This window comes from Geotrypetes seraphini, chromosome 2 (genome assembly GCF_902459505.1).
Source record: "Geotrypetes seraphini chromosome 2, aGeoSer1.1, whole genome shotgun sequence".
Taxonomy (NCBI): Eukaryota; Metazoa; Chordata; class Amphibia; order Gymnophiona; family Dermophiidae; genus Geotrypetes; species Geotrypetes seraphini.
This window is the reverse complement of record NC_047085.1, coordinates 388,845,307-388,860,844: the sequence shown is the minus strand read 5'-3', so window position 1 is coordinate 388,860,844 and position 15,538 is coordinate 388,845,307. Positions and strand designations below refer to the sequence as shown.

General features: G+C 44.0%; 1 protein-coding gene across 1 annotated transcript in view; it reads right to left on the bottom strand.

Annotated features, from left to right (window-relative positions):
* JAZF1 (JAZF zinc finger 1) overlaps nt 1-15,538 on the bottom strand; it is a 388,932-nt gene that overhangs the window by 46,486 nt on the left and 326,908 nt on the right. The gene's annotated exons all lie outside the window — the stretch shown is intronic.

The window sequence follows — 15,538 nt, the reverse complement described above, 5'->3', positions numbered from 1 at the left end:
AAAGGAGCTATTGTAAGGGCAACAAACCATTTTGTAAGAAAAGTAAGCAAAAGGAATAAGAAAAAAAGTCTGCTTTTATGGTTACCATATTTGTGAGGCCAAAAAAAAAGAGAACAAATTGTCCCATCCCAACCACACCCCCGTCCTGTCCCCAACGCAGTCACCTTGCCCTGCCACCCACACAGCCATCAGCTGTGCTATTCATTTTCTCTCTCTCTCCCCACCAGAAGATAAAAAGAGTGAATTGCAGCCTGCTTCCTCCCCCTGTGCCTGCTTAGGGAACTGACTGCTCTTGGGAGGCTGTAGGTAACCTTGTAGTTCATGATCAATTGATTCTAGGTTGCTAGGCAGACATGAGAGGCGGATGCAGCCCAATATGCAGCTGTTCATGCTCTCCTCCTCTTGTAGTGTAACTTCAGCAGGGAAGAAGAGAGAGTTAACAGTGCAGCTTCTGTGTGTGACAGTAGGTCTGCCTAGGGTTGGACTCAGTCTGGAGACTTGCCAGCTCTGTCATCGGCCACAGGGGTGAGCAGGCATATCTCTAAGTACTGGCTCTGAGTCTCTTCTAGCCCAGCATCTTCTCCCTCTTACTCTCCTCCCCATCCTCATAGCCTTTTGTCTCCCTATCCCTTCCTTCCTGTACTCTCTTCCATGGTCCAGCATTCTTCCTCTTTTCCCTCACTCTCATTGTTTGGCATCACCCCCTTCAGCTTCCAACATCTTCCCTTTTCTCCATCTCCTATGTATCTCTCCCATCAACTCATTCATTCCCATGTTCTCTCTCCCTCCCTTGTGCCCTGGGTCCAACATCTCTCTTTCCACACACGTCATGCATCATCTCTCCTTCCTCCCCTCCATCTTATCCAATATTTCTTCCTCTCTCCCCCATACCATAGTATCCAATATTTTCCCTCTCTCCCCATGCACCCCAACCTCCCCTCCATCATCTTATACAATATTTCTCTCTCTTCCTTCATGCACCATTTTTCCCTTCCTCCCCACTACCATATTATCCAATATCTTTCTCTCCCTGCCATTCAACATTTTCTCCCTCCCCTCCACCCCATTGCTGTCTCTCCCTTTCTCCACAGCCCCCTTCTTCACCCTATGTCCAGTATCTCTCCTTCCCTCACTTATTGTCCCATTCCTAAAAACTCTCCTCTTGCTCGTCAATGGATCACTGGAAGCCGGTAGCGATTCTCACACACTAACCTAGAAGCCTCCTCTCTACTGTGGAGAAACAGGAAATTATCACAGGGAGGGAGGCGGAACGCGACAGAGGAGAGGCTTCTGGGTTAGTGGCAGGCAGCCTATGAGAATTGCCACCGTCCTGCTACTGACTCGTTGAAGAGCACGCCACAGGAGCCCAGCCTATTTCTCTACAACTGATGGAAACCCGGACAAATGATGGAAAATCACAAAAACTGCCCAGATGCCCGACAGTTGCTGAAAGGGAGGACGTGTCTGGGGAAACTTGGACATATCATAACCCTAGCTATTTTGGTGCTCAAAAGTAATAGCTGAGAAGGTGAAGAAAAGATTAGCTTTCATACACTACAAAAGATCACAGAAAGAAAACGGGTAAAATATCTGGAAAAGTTAAGAGAGGCTAGTAGAAAAAACAAACAGATGTGGTGAAATAGGGGACAAGATTTTTTTTAGAAATATTAGTGATGGGAGGAAGTGTAAAAGTGACATTGTGAGACTTAAAGGTGAAGTGGAAGAATATATAGAAGCTGATAAAGATAAGATTGAATTGCTTAACAAATATTTCTGTTTTGTGTTTATAGCTGTAGCCCTGGGAGCAGGACCACAAAAAACAAAGCAAATAGGGCTGGAGATGTGGAAAAGGACTGTGTTCGTGAGGAGCTCGCTAAACTATAGGTGGACAAAATGATTGGGCCAGATGGTGTACATCTGAGGGTACTGAGGGAACTTAGGGAAGTTCTGGCGGCTCCGCTGGCTGACCTTTTCAATGCTTCTCTAGAGTCGAGAGTGGTACCAGAGGATTGGAGAATGGCGGATGTGGTCCCTCTCCACAAAATTGAAGGAAGAAGTAAGGAACTACAGGCTGGTAAGTCTGACTTCTGTGGTAAGTAAATTAATGTAAACATTTTTAAAACAGAGAATAGTGACATTTCTGGAATCCAGTGGATTACAGGACCCGAAGCAACATGGATTCACTAGAGGCAGGTCTTGTCAGACAAATCTGATCAATTTCTTTGACTGGTTGACCAGAGAATTGGATAGAGGGAGAGCACTAGATATGGTGTATTTAGATGTTAGCAAAGCCTTTGACAGTGTTCCACACAAGTGGCTAATAAATAAGCTGAAAGCCCTTGGTAAGGGCCCAAAAGTGGACGGGGTCAGTAGCTGGTTTAGTGGAAAGTGACAGAGGGTAGTGGTCAATGGAGATTGCTTTGAGAAAAGGGATATTACCAGTGGTGTGCCTCAAGGTTTGTTTTTGTAAGTGATATTGCTGACGGGCTGATTGCCTCTTTGCGGATGATACCAAAATCTGCAATAGAGTAGACACTTGTGACACAGTGTGAAAAAGATGAGGAAGAACCTAGTGAAACTTGAGAAATGGTTTGAAATTTGGCAGCTAAGATTTAATGCTAAGAAATTCAAGGAAGTACAGTTTAGGGGATGAAGAACTTTTGTGCACGAAAGAGGAGCGGTATTTGGATGTGATTGTAATGGTCTTAAGGTGATCAAACAGGTTGAAAAAGCAATGGCAAAAGGATGTTTGGGTGAATAGGAAGAGGAATGGCCATTAGGAAAAAGGAAGAATTGATGCCGCTTTATAAGACTCTGGTGTGACCTCATTTAGAATAGTGTGTACAATTCTGAGTGCAGAACACACCAGTTTTTTAAAAAATTATTTAAAACACAGCTATTTGTTAGTGTATTCATGTGAACATGATGGAAGTCGCCTAGGTTTTAGGCGGTATATAAATTATAAAATAAATAAATATAAACAAGATGAAGTCAGTCCAGAGGAAGGTAACTAAAGCCTTAAAGGCTTATGGGAACAGATTTAAAGATCTCAATATGTATACTTTAGAGGAAAGGCGGGAGAGGGGAGATATAGTGAGAGGGCATATAATGAGGTTAAGAGGCAATAGGCTCAGGAATAATCTAAGGAAATTCTTTTTTTACAGAAAGGGTGGTAGATGTGTGGAATAGTCTCCCAGTAGAGATGGTGAAGACTAAGACTGTGTCTGAATTCAAGAAAGCATGGGACAGGCACGTGGGATATCTTATGGAGAGGAGGAGACAGCGAATGCTGTAGATGGGCAGACTAGATGGGCCATTTGACCTTTGCAGTCATGTTTCTAATATATTGTAAAATTCCTGCCTTGTCTGAATTCTGATGTTTGGCCCCTGCAATGGTTATATGAAGGGATCAAGGTCTTTGACTAGCCTAGCCATTGTGCTAGGAATAAAGAGGTAGTGAGAGGTGATAGGGATTGCTTTGGCTTCTGTACTTGCTTCGAAGTATGATCTGGAGATGGGAACCAGCATGTCACTGCTTCTGAAGAGAAGGAGAGAGGGGTTAAGCTGTGGTGTACAGGACAGCAGCTGGGATCCTTGGTACTGAAAAAGGAGGAAAGGATACAGAAGACATCTAAGTTAACCAGCTGAAGAGGACCATATTTGAACATAACCCAGCTCTGAAGAAATACAAGAAGAAAAGAAAGAGGAGTATCTTGGGATTTAGAGACCTGGGAGAATTAAGAGACTGCTTGTTTTGGTTTTGAACTCTCTGCCTTACCTTATTGTTATTTTAAATTTTGTCTTTTTTTGCTTATAGATTCTTATAGGCAGTGGAAGTTTTTTTTTTTTTTTCTGGAGAGCCTAAGCTCCGCCTGAGATCTCACCCAACCTCTACCCCAGGCCCCACCCCCATAACAGTACTAATTGTAATGCCATTTCTTCCATTCATTCTTCATAATAATACATAATAGTAGCCACAAAATTAAACTACACAAAACATAATGTTTGCAGAGAAAAATGTATTTATCATTTATATGCTCTCCAGACCCTCTCCCTGATGTTGTTTTCATGTTTTTTTAGGCCTCCACCCGCAGATGCTCTCCAGCCCCCCCACCACTTGATTCTCCCCAGGCCCCAGCCCAACTAACCTTATTTGGGCTAGAGCTGGCCTTCCCCCACAGTGCGAACCCGTGGTTTTAACCACATGGTTTAACAGATGGTCTGCGCATGCGTCGGGATCGCCATTCAGCGATCCATGCAGTCAGTTGGAGGCATGATTCCGAGCATCCTCATTTGCATGAGGACACTTCGTGAATCAACCCCTCCGTCCACGGATCAGATCCGATATGATCCGATCCGTGGGCTTAGTGAATCTAGACCTTTGTCCCTTCCATTCTCTTTACCAGTATGTCTTCTTTCTGGAATTCTAAAGTCATCCCCTCCCCCTCTTGAAAATAAATCAAATGCAAATACCCAAAAGATACTTGAGTACTAATTCCTGAAGGATAAGTAAATATCTTAGTCTGTTGATGATTCACATGGCTTTTTAACACAGTTGGAGGTCAGTGCAGAAGGGGTTATTGCTATTTAAATCTATGATCTGTTTATTTTTTGGTTTTATATCTATGCAAACAGTGTTATAAGGGTCAATTTCTGAAATGACTAGAATACTGGCATTTACGCACACACATGCTGCTTAACTCCATAGGAATTGTACAAGACTGTCTAGTACAGTTTTGCTCCATATTATGACGATTTACTGGATTAACTTACTTTAGAAAAATGGTTGTTTCCTTTAGTTTTTGGCAAACACTGGGCTCCTTTTACTAAGCTGTGATAGCGGGCTTAGCGCACGCTGAATTGCCGTGTGCACTAGACCACAGTTCTTCAACCGCCGGGCCGCGGTCCAGTGCCGGTCCGTAGAAAATTTCTGCCGGTCCGCGCAGGGCCGGCGAGATCTACAAATTAAATTTCCTGTCGGGCATCTGTTCCCCTTTCCTTTCCAGGGCCGGCGTTAAGATCAGCTGCGGTACTGCTACAAACAGCCGGCAAAAAGAAAGACAGAATCCGCGGGACTTTTTCTCTTGCCTGCATCGCTATAGGCTCTGCCGATCTTGATCCCGCCCCCTTCTGAAGTGACTTCCTGTTTTTGAGGGGCAGGATTGAGACCGGCAGAGCTTGTAGCGAATAGCAATTCAGGCAAGAGGAAAGGTCCCGCAGCTTCTGTCTTCATTCTAGCCGTCTGATTTAGCGGGACCATAATTGAAGGTAGGGTAGGGTTTGTCTTTGTTTTTGCTGCCAAGTTTAGCAGGACCGGGGTCGAAGGCAGGGCTAATAGCAATCGAGTGCTGGAAAAGTGGATCGGGACCAGCAGCCAAGGGAGGAAATAAGAGATGCTGGATTATGAGAAGAGGGAAAAATGTGATATAGGTGTTGTGGGAAGGGGATGGTAGACCCAGGAGGGGGGATTGATGTGACAGAAGGGAGATGGTGGATTCCCTTGGGGAAAGATAGTTATTGGAACTAGGTGGAAGTTGGAAGAATAGTGACACAAAGACAGATGCTGGACCTTGCAGGGGGTAGAGAGACATGGAATATGCTGAACAGGAGGGTGGAGTATGAGGATAGAAGTAAGATGTTGGACATGGGTAGAGGGAGTAGGGAGACAGAGGGGATATGCTGGACATGGTGAAGGGGGAATAGGGAGACAAGGAGAAGATGCTGAATAAGGAATGGAGGGAGTAGGGTGATGGAAGGTATCTGCTGGATTAAGATGGGGAAAAGAGGGGAGGCACTGGGATGGGGAAAGATGGTGGGTTGGCTGGATGGCTCAGCAACGGGAAGAAAAAAAGAACACAGGAAGATGCTGGACATGGAGGTTGTAGGGTGAAGGAAAAAAGCAGACTTGACTGAGTAGGACTTGACGGAGTAGGTGGGAGATGCTGGACACAGGGTGGATGCAGTAAGAAGAAAAAGGAGGTTCTGGATATTGGAATAATAGGTAGAAGACAGGAAGGGACAGAAGTGGAAGATAGATTGAAGATCTTGGAAAGAAATTTAAGAAAAGACAGAAGAAAGCAGAACAAAATGGGCAGATAATAAAGGTAGAAAAAATAATTTTATTTCTATTTTGTCATTAGAATATATCAGATTTGAACTATATATCCTGCTAGAGACATAACTGGGGACTGCAAAGCCCAGGCAGTGCTTCTTTAGCTTCCAGCACTCCCCTAACACTATTCCTGTCATGTGTGACTGCAGTATTCTGTTAGCATGATATTTCTGTGTAGCATTCTGTAATAATTTGGCTTGTTCAGTTTTCTTGATAGTGGAGGGGATATATGTGAAGGGGAAGGGAGGGGAAACAGGGGTTTTGTTGGTCCTTTCTCTGTATATTTGTATTTATAAAATGACAATTGTACAGAATATTGTTTCTTTTTATACTTTAATAAAATATGTTCAATATAAAATCATAACTGAGGCTTGTGCGGATGGGATCAGATGGTTTGCAGGGACCGAACTCACGGAGACGGGGTGAAAATGTTTTTTTAAATTTCAGTCTTAGTAGTTTGCCGATCCACAAAATAATTCTTTTATTTCCGCCGGTCCATAGGTGTGAAAAGGTTGAATAACACTGCACTAGACCCAGACGCCAGCATTGAGCTGGCATTAGTTCTAGCCACGTAGCACGGGTTTAGCGCGTGCTAAAAACGCTATCGCAGCTTAGTAAAAGGAGCCCACTGTCTTGAATCCATTGGTGAAAGGAACTAATTTGGATTGTACCCTTTATAATTATTTATTGACCAGTAGTAAACATTCCAACGTTAACAAAGATTATGGAAGCAGATGTTTTGTCACAATTTAGAAACTTTCTAGAGAAGTGGTTCTTAAACCTGTCCCGAAGGACCCGCAGCCAAATCTTGATCATGTATATTTATTAGGGATATCTTGAAAATCCAGCTGGCTGGGGATCCCCCAGGACAGGTTTAAGAACCACTGTTCTGGAGCAGCATTAAATTTTAGACCCAAAGAGCAAGATCAACAATGTACTTTTTGGGGCTGTCCTTCCCTGAAACTTGATTGACTCTGGGAGTGGGCTTTACCTTTTTGGTTTTTGTATTCATCTTTTTTGCATTTGGGAAAATTTTAAGTGTGTTCTTTAATTTTGTTGCGCTTTATTTAATTGATTTGTTATTAATTTATTGGAAGCAGCTTTGTAAATTGCTCTGATTCCTTATGCAAAAGAGCAGCATTTCAAGAAAGATAGTCAAATATATAAATAAAGCAAAGGAACTGCTCCTTATTTCTTAACCCTTGCTGGTTTAGTTTCCAGGGCTCAATCCCTCAAGGCTTAGAGCTTAGAAATCACTGCCTATTTCAAGATGTTGGGAAAGAGACAAAAACACGGAATGGATTTTCTGGTTTTTCTTTGACCTCGGACTGTTGTTTTTTGGTTGTTTTTTTTACTTCATGGTTCAACCATACAAGACCTGCAACTTCAGACTGTGAACCCAGCCTGCTTCTGGGTGGCAAAAAAGAAGCAAGACACTACTTTTCCTTCCAAACTGTGAATTCTTGCCTACCACTTACCAGTTCTCCTCCCATGTCTGTGTCCCAGTATGGTAGCCATTAATATATTCACTCCCTCCTAATACACTCTATATGGCTAACTGGGCTAATAGGTGCCCCTGCAGCATTAAGCACACATTGCCATCAGAAAGGTACATGACATCCAGTCACCAGAGCATTTTAATGACCCGGGTTACACCTAAATCAGCTGTTCAGGTTGATATGGGTTTGTATGAGCTTTGCAGGATTTCTTATGGGTAAAAATTCTTCCTGGCTTGTCAGAATGATGTACTGTATTTGATGGATCAAAAAGCATGCTGAACAGAAACCATGTTTAATGTTTGCTAGTGAAATACCTGCTAGTCTCTAATGTCCTTACAGTTTGTTTATTTATTTTATTTGGGTTTTGTTTTGTAATGTTTGGTTTTTTTACTCGCTGTTTGGAAGACCAAGGGGCATGCATGCAGGGGAATAACTCTTTAAGGGTAGGTTCCCTAGATATAAATTGTGGGTCAAGTTTGTGACCGATATACTGGGAGGCTGTTGGCAAATTAATCTATACCATAAGTGTCAGAAGGGAGGAGGGCACGGCATCTCCAAAAATTGGCAGTAGGAAGTTATATTGCTTATAGCTCTCTAGCATCTTCTGTGCAGTATTGGCTCCTGCCTCGCACAGGATTACTGCACCGCCGCTACTGCCAGACTACCTCCAGGACAGGTCTTGTCCAAATCCTCTTCAGCAGCTCACATGACTATGCTCACTGCCACCTGCCATCATTGCCAGCTGCCAGCCTGTGCTATCCCAGGGTGGGCCACCACTGCTGCTTTGCTGATGCTGGTACAAATAACGCAGGGCGGCGATCAGGGCAGAGAGTAGGAGAGTTGGGTGTAGAGAGCTGGAAAGTCAGGGCAGAGATAGCAGGAAAGTCGGGGCAGAGAGCAGGAGATGCAGTCGGAAATGATGTGAGCGACAGGTCCCCAGCAGTCCCTTGTTTGTTGATCGGCCAGCCCACTCGGTGTTCCAGTTTTTTGTTAGTGAATCGCTGCGTGCCTACTTTACATGCCGTTTCCCCTCATTTGCATGCACGGATTGGAGGATGATTGGCCACGAGGTTAGTGAATCGAATTGGAGGGAAATCGGGTCGCAAAGTGGTCGGGACTTGATCAGTGGGCTTAGTGAATCTAGCCCAAAGTCTTTTACTAGCACTGCCTACTTCTACTATTACTGCTACTAGTTATAATTTATATTGTACTGAAAAGGGGTACACAGCGCTGGACATTTAATATGTAATAGACAGTCCTCTGCTCAGAAGAGCTTACAATCTAATTTGGACAGACAGGACATAAAGGGGTTGGGGAGTTTCTTGAGAGAATGATAGGATGGACATAGGTAGGTACCTTATGATAAGTGTGAGTTAGGAGTTGAAACCAGCCTCAAAGAAGATAAATTTGCATGCACTGCCTTCTTGGTATGCAAATATCTCCCATGAATATTCATTGTGGATAACCTAAAAATCTGACTAGCAGGTGATTCCCAAGGACTGGGCCGAAAACCACTGCCTACCTCACCTATTCCTTCAAATGTGCCTCAATCCTACTCTGAAGGGAGTACTGGTATAAATTTAGGCTTTTCTGCTCAGATATCTGGTGCTGTATTACATGAAAGTTGATTCTATAACTGGGAATCTGCATGCAGTGGTGTAGTGAGGGAAATCTGTGTCTAGGGCAGGGGTGCCCACACTTTTTGGGCTTGCGAGCTACTTTTAAAATGACCAAGTCAAAATGATCTACCAAACATAAAATTTAAAAAAAAACAAAGCACATTGTACGCTGAGAAAATGTTAATTATCATTCCTATTCCGGGGTTTTTTCAAAGAGGTCAAGGCAGATGACTCTATGTACTGTCACCTCAGTAACAACCATATAAAAATAGACAAATATACCCCCCTGCCTTTTTACTAAACCACAATAGCAGTTTTTAGCACAGGGAACTGCGCTGAATGCCCAGCGCTGCCCTCGACGCTCATAGGCTCCCTGCACTAAAAACCGCTATTGTGGTTTAGTAAAAAGGGGGCCATAGTGCAAAATATAGACAGCAGATATAAATTCAGACACATTTTGATCACTAAATTGATAATAAAATCATTTTTCCTACCTTTGTTGTCTGGAGATTTCATGAGTCTCTGGTTGCACTTTCTTCTTCTGACTGTGCATCCAATCTTTCTGCCCTTTTTTCAGCTTCCTCTCCTCCAGATCTCATTCCCTCCCCCAACTTTTTCTTCCTCTCTCCCTGCCTCCCTTTCTTTTTTTCTCTCTTCATGCCCCCTTTCTTTTTTTCTGTTTCCCTTCTTTCCTTCTGCCCCCTTTCTTTCTTTCTCCCTGCCCTCCACCATCGGGGAACAGACCCCCACGATTGGGTAACAGGCACCAAAGCCGCCGCCACCGCCCCAAGCTCTCCCTGCGTTGGGCCAACCAGCATTCCTCTCCCCGACGCCAATTCTGCCGTCGGAGAGGTAGTTCTGGCCCAGCTAGGCAGTGATTGGCTGGCCTGAACTTCCTCTCCGACGGCAGAATTGACGTCGGGGAGAGGAAAGCTGATCGGCCCAGTAGATCGCCAAGGCAAAGTGAGTCTATCACGGAGCCCGGGATGGGCTCCGCGATCGACTCACTTTGCCTTGGCGATCTACCGGTCGATCGCAATCGACCTATTGGGCACCCCTGGGCGCCCAGCATTGCTGCGCTATATGCTCCCCAATGTGCTCTTCACCACCCCACTGTACATACCCAAATCTTGAACAGCACCAAGCAGAATCTCCTACCCCTTGCTCCACACTGGCTGAGCCCTCTGATGTTACTTCCTGATCCTGCAAACAGGAAGTGACATTAGACAGAGGGATGAGGCTGGTGCAAGCAGAGGGTAAGAGATGCTGCTCACTGCTGGCAAAGATTTGAAGAGGTTTGTGAGGGATGCAAGGCATGTAAGAGATCTCCCATTGCCAGAGAGGATAGAGAAGAGCTGCCAGCACCAGTACCTCTACCAAGACGGCACCTGGGGTGCTCTGCTACCCCCCTCCCCCCGTATAACACCACTCTCTGCATGCATAAATGTATAGAACACTTTCACTTACCCGTTTAAGTGCACACTTACCCACAACAATGAAAGCAAGGTAACTAAGTGCAATTCCATAGAGGCAAAATTAAGTGCTTCAGTGTATGAATGCATTGGGATGGGTGGGGGTGGATGTATACATGAGGAGAAGCATGAGTGGGACACAAGGGCACTGCTGCTTATATATGTAACTTACAGAATAGTGTCAGTAATTTGCATCTGTGCCACATTTATACCACTGCGAGGTCTATGGCTGGTGTAACATGCAGGTGGCTTCACTGAAACAAACTGTATTTATCATTAATTTTATATCTTCATCTATTATCTTAGAAGAAATTATTTTCAGCATGCTTTAATGTCATTATTAAACAGGGCATGAGTGAGAAAATGGTCAAGGGCCAACATGAAAATGGGGTTTTATTTAGGCAGTATGTATATCCTTTAACGCTGTGAGAAATTTTAACTCACAGCCTTATGACCACTGTTTTAAATAAAGAGACCCAATCAACCAAAAGAGAAGCTCTAAGGAGCAGAGACAGTTCAAGTTTAACGATTCAGCTAGCCACTCTCCTAGAATGCACCCATTCAGTGGCTCACAAAGGTAGCTAGGGTACTGTCTCTTTAAAAGCTCTTCTTGCAAACTTTAAAACATTACTGTTCAGCACAACACTTGACTTGAAGCCAGTGCCAAGTAGCATAAAAACAATGTTATGGTGAAAGGGCTTGAGGATATGTATAAAGAAATCTGCCAGCAGTATTTTCATTGCAATCCATGACAGTCCTGGAAAGACCTGTAAATCAGTTCATTTAAAACAGTCAACAGTGAATGCAAAGTACCTAGCATTCATGACTGAGAATGGCAAAAGTTTAAAAATTTTATTTAAAAGAGCTCAGATAGCCCATTCAAACAGAGTTTTGGGTCAACAATTCCCTTCAGATTCTCGGGCAACAAAAAGGAAAAATGATGGGTTTTGGTTTAGAGTTCTAAGGTTGGCGATAGATTGTTGGCAATCTTCAATCTGGAAGTTCGAATTATGAGACCCACGGTTGGAAACAGGATTCAGTACAGTCAAAGTTTTGTGCAGGATGCAAAATGCTCATATTAAGTCGTCTCATTATCAAACACTGCTTGCTTGTAATAGATAGTGTCTTTTGACTGCAGGACTGACGAGGCATACAGACGGAAGATGTCACAGAATGCTGCCAGAAGGAACAGCTCTCCTGGAACTCAGAACATAATGCAACATTCTAAGCACGCCCAGTCCTTTCTGTGAGAAATAGTCTCCTCAGCTCTGCAGTGAGTTCCATAGCTCAAGATTGAATCCAGCTCTCAGGGAGGTAGGAGGGATTTGTGTCTGATCAATCCTGCTATCTATGGAAAACATCTATTATAGATGAGCAACAATGGGTTGCTCAACTTTCATTTATGCCAACTTTCTTGCGGCCGAAGATAGCCGCATCGATCGCACCGCGGACCGGCAGCTGAAAAACATTTAAATGGGATAGTGAAGAAGAGGGAGCTAGCCCGAAGATAACACCGGGGGGCAGCATAAAACGGCCAGGCGGGAGCAGGCCAGAAGTGTTAACTTATTTACCACTCTAGTCCTGACGAAACTCTCTTAATATAAACGAGAGCGAAACGGAGATCTTCCGTCGCTATTGTGGTCAGAGGGCCGGGTATGAAAGAACACACCCGAGCTAAGTATCATCATATTTACACTCCATTATAAAATTCAAATAAGGAAAAACTCATCTTAATTAATGGTATTAAATAAATCATACACTTTAAATAGAATAAAAAATTATAGAAGGACCGATGATAGCTTGCGAAATGGTCACACGCCTAGACTAGTTCTGTTAGCCTGTGACTGCGAGCGCTTGAGTTCCTATTCTAACAAATATATTCTATTTAAGTTAAAGTAAGTGTATGAATCTTTTAGGTCTAACATTAGTCTTTTCTGGAAGGGAATAGTGTGTTTCACAAGTGGTATTGAAGTGATTGTTTGAAATCTGTTTTATCCTAGCATCATGCAATGTCACTGACTTGTATGCATGATTCAGTCCTTGTCAGCAGAAAAATATTATTTCTTCTCATATGATTAGCTGCATGGTTGTAAAAAGTCATGCTCTGCTCAAAAGGAAAGAGGATGCAGTACAACAATATAATAATTTACATCTACTTAACATAGTACTGAGAACTGAAACACAAAACATGTGAATCACGTGATTACTTTGCCAACAATACTAACAAAAAAAATGCCTGTAGAAGTACCACAACTATACTTTCAGACTGTAAAAAAGACTTGCATCCATACGATTGTTTTCTTTGGTTGCTTTCACATCCTACATGAAAATGTGGCACATCTTAATATTTTGCTCATAAAATTTCCCAATTCCCTGTAAGAATTCCATGATATTCCAGATCCAGTGGCATAGTGAGAGTGAGAGACGCCTGGGGCGACGGCACCCCTCCCCTGCCCCCACCATCTGCCCCTTCCTGCTGCGCATGCACATGGCCCTTCCCTTCCCCCATACCTCTTTAATGTTCCTGGCCCAAACAGCAATCCCAACCTGCTGGTTGCACTAGCGTCAGTTCTTCCTATGACATCATTGGTCCAGGAAGTGATGTCAGAGGAAGAGCTGACGCTGACACGAGCAGCAGGTTAGGGATGCTGCTTTCACCCAGAATGTTGAAGAGGTACAGGGGAAGGGAAGGGGTACATGCATGCAGTAGTGGGGGGTGGGGTGGGGGGAGGAGGGGAAGGAAATGAACAGGGGGTGGGGAGGATAGGTGCCGGTGCCCCCACCAAAACAGCACCCGGGGCAGAACCCCACATACTACGCCACTGACCAGGCCCATCTTTATCTGTGCATATGCTTACATGCTGGTATACTTCAATGCCTATAGGAGGCAATTCTATAATGGCATCTGTGCACCAAGATATCATTACAAAATAGTAGTTTAAGTTGGCATCAGTGCATCTAAGTTTAGTGCGATCATTTACGCTATGTCAATGGCAAGTGTAAATGGGTATGCCTACAAGTGCAAACTGATAATACATAAGAACATAAACACTGCCATATTAGGACAGACCAAAGGTTCATCAATTTTTCTTGTTGAAGTCACCGGCTCTTAATGGAATGTTTCTGCAGGGTAGAACACCGAGCACAAGAATCTACCTGGTGTTCTGGGCCAAGGTACTGCAAACACCAACTATGGGGGTCAGTGATGAAAATCAGCCTTTGGCACCTGCAGCACTTCTTAAAACCCGATAATGGCCGGGACAGCGACGAAAAAGCGCCTCTGCCAATCTGAACTCAATGGCTGAGGAAAAGCAAAACAAGAAAATTTCATCACTTTAAAAAAAAAAATACAGTGGAACCTTGGTTTACGAGCATAATTTGTTCCAGAAGTATGCTCGTAAACCAAATTGCTCGTATATCAAAGCGAGTTTCCCCATAGGAATGAATGGAAATTCGCTTTGATTCGTTCCACCTCCTCCTCCTCCTGCCCCCACCCGAGGCTACTGGCGCTGCTCCATTCCCCCCCCCTTTGAGGCCACTGGCGCTGCTCCATACCCCCCTTGCGAACCGGCATCCTCCCCATCCACTCGCGTCGCCCCCTCCCCCACGATCCTACATCCCTCCCCCCCCCCCGAGCACCGAAATGACATCCCTTACCCCGATTGGGCACCAGCACCAATGCACAGGACATGCCGGTGCCCGAAGATCCTCCCTCTTCTGTGCTGGGCTGGGCGGTTCATTGAAGATCCTTCCTCTTGCCTGTACTGGGCTGTACTGGGCCTTGAGCATTTGCGCATGCTCAAGGCCTTCTGGTCTCACTATCTCTGAGATTCTGCCACTGTATCTCATTCTTTAGCAAAAAGGTCTATAGAGTGGCTGCGACTGCTGAAAATCAGTATTCAAAAGCACTTATCTAGAAAACAGCACCTGCTATCCAGTAAAACGATGCTGACAAGGATATCCAGTGTCTCTGAATATACTTAAAGATTGCCTGCCACTCTGTACTTTGTGGACTGCTGTCAGAGCCAGGGAGGTCCCAGAATTTTCCGGCAGTGGCAATATTCAGTCTGATGTTTGAATAAGTTATCCAGATATCTTGGGACAAATATAATCATAAAGCTGTCTTAACTTGTTCAGATAAGTTATCTAGATAGGTGACTGTATAATAAGAATGGGCAACATATGCTTGCTTCTATGATCTGATTTCCAGAAACACCCTAGTTTAGTCTACCAAAGAAAATATGACCAACATGATTTGTCACATCTGCTCAGAATGAGGTACGCATTCTTGCACATTTCTGGATAACATGTTGGCCTCATTTTACAACCAACATCTTGTGCACATCAGGGAAGGTTTCTCACACAGGCATGCATACCATGTGGACTACCTGCTGAGTCCTGGCAAGGCTGGCAGACTGTAGAAAACAACAGGATAAACAGTTGTAGTGAAAAATAAAATAAGAAAACAAATGCACCTAAAATTTGTTTCTTTATTTCCTGATGTCTTCATCACCCACTGCTCTGCGAGCTAGCACAAAGAATGCTCTGGGAACTGAATGTGAAAGTCACTGGCCACTCGGAAAGTTATGAAAACAATGTACTTTCTTGTTTCTCAGCACTCGTAGGCTTTTCTTTACAATTAATTATATGGAAATTAAAAGGGTAACAGGGCAGATTGCCCTTATTAGGCGTTTCACTGGCAGTACACTTAGGAACAACACTTACCATATTTGCCAAACTGTGGTGCAAGCGATCAAGCAAAAATAAAGTTAAAAATTAAATACAGGGCCTCAAGTCCCTGCTGCATTTCCACCCTATAGAGAAAGCCTGTGCCAA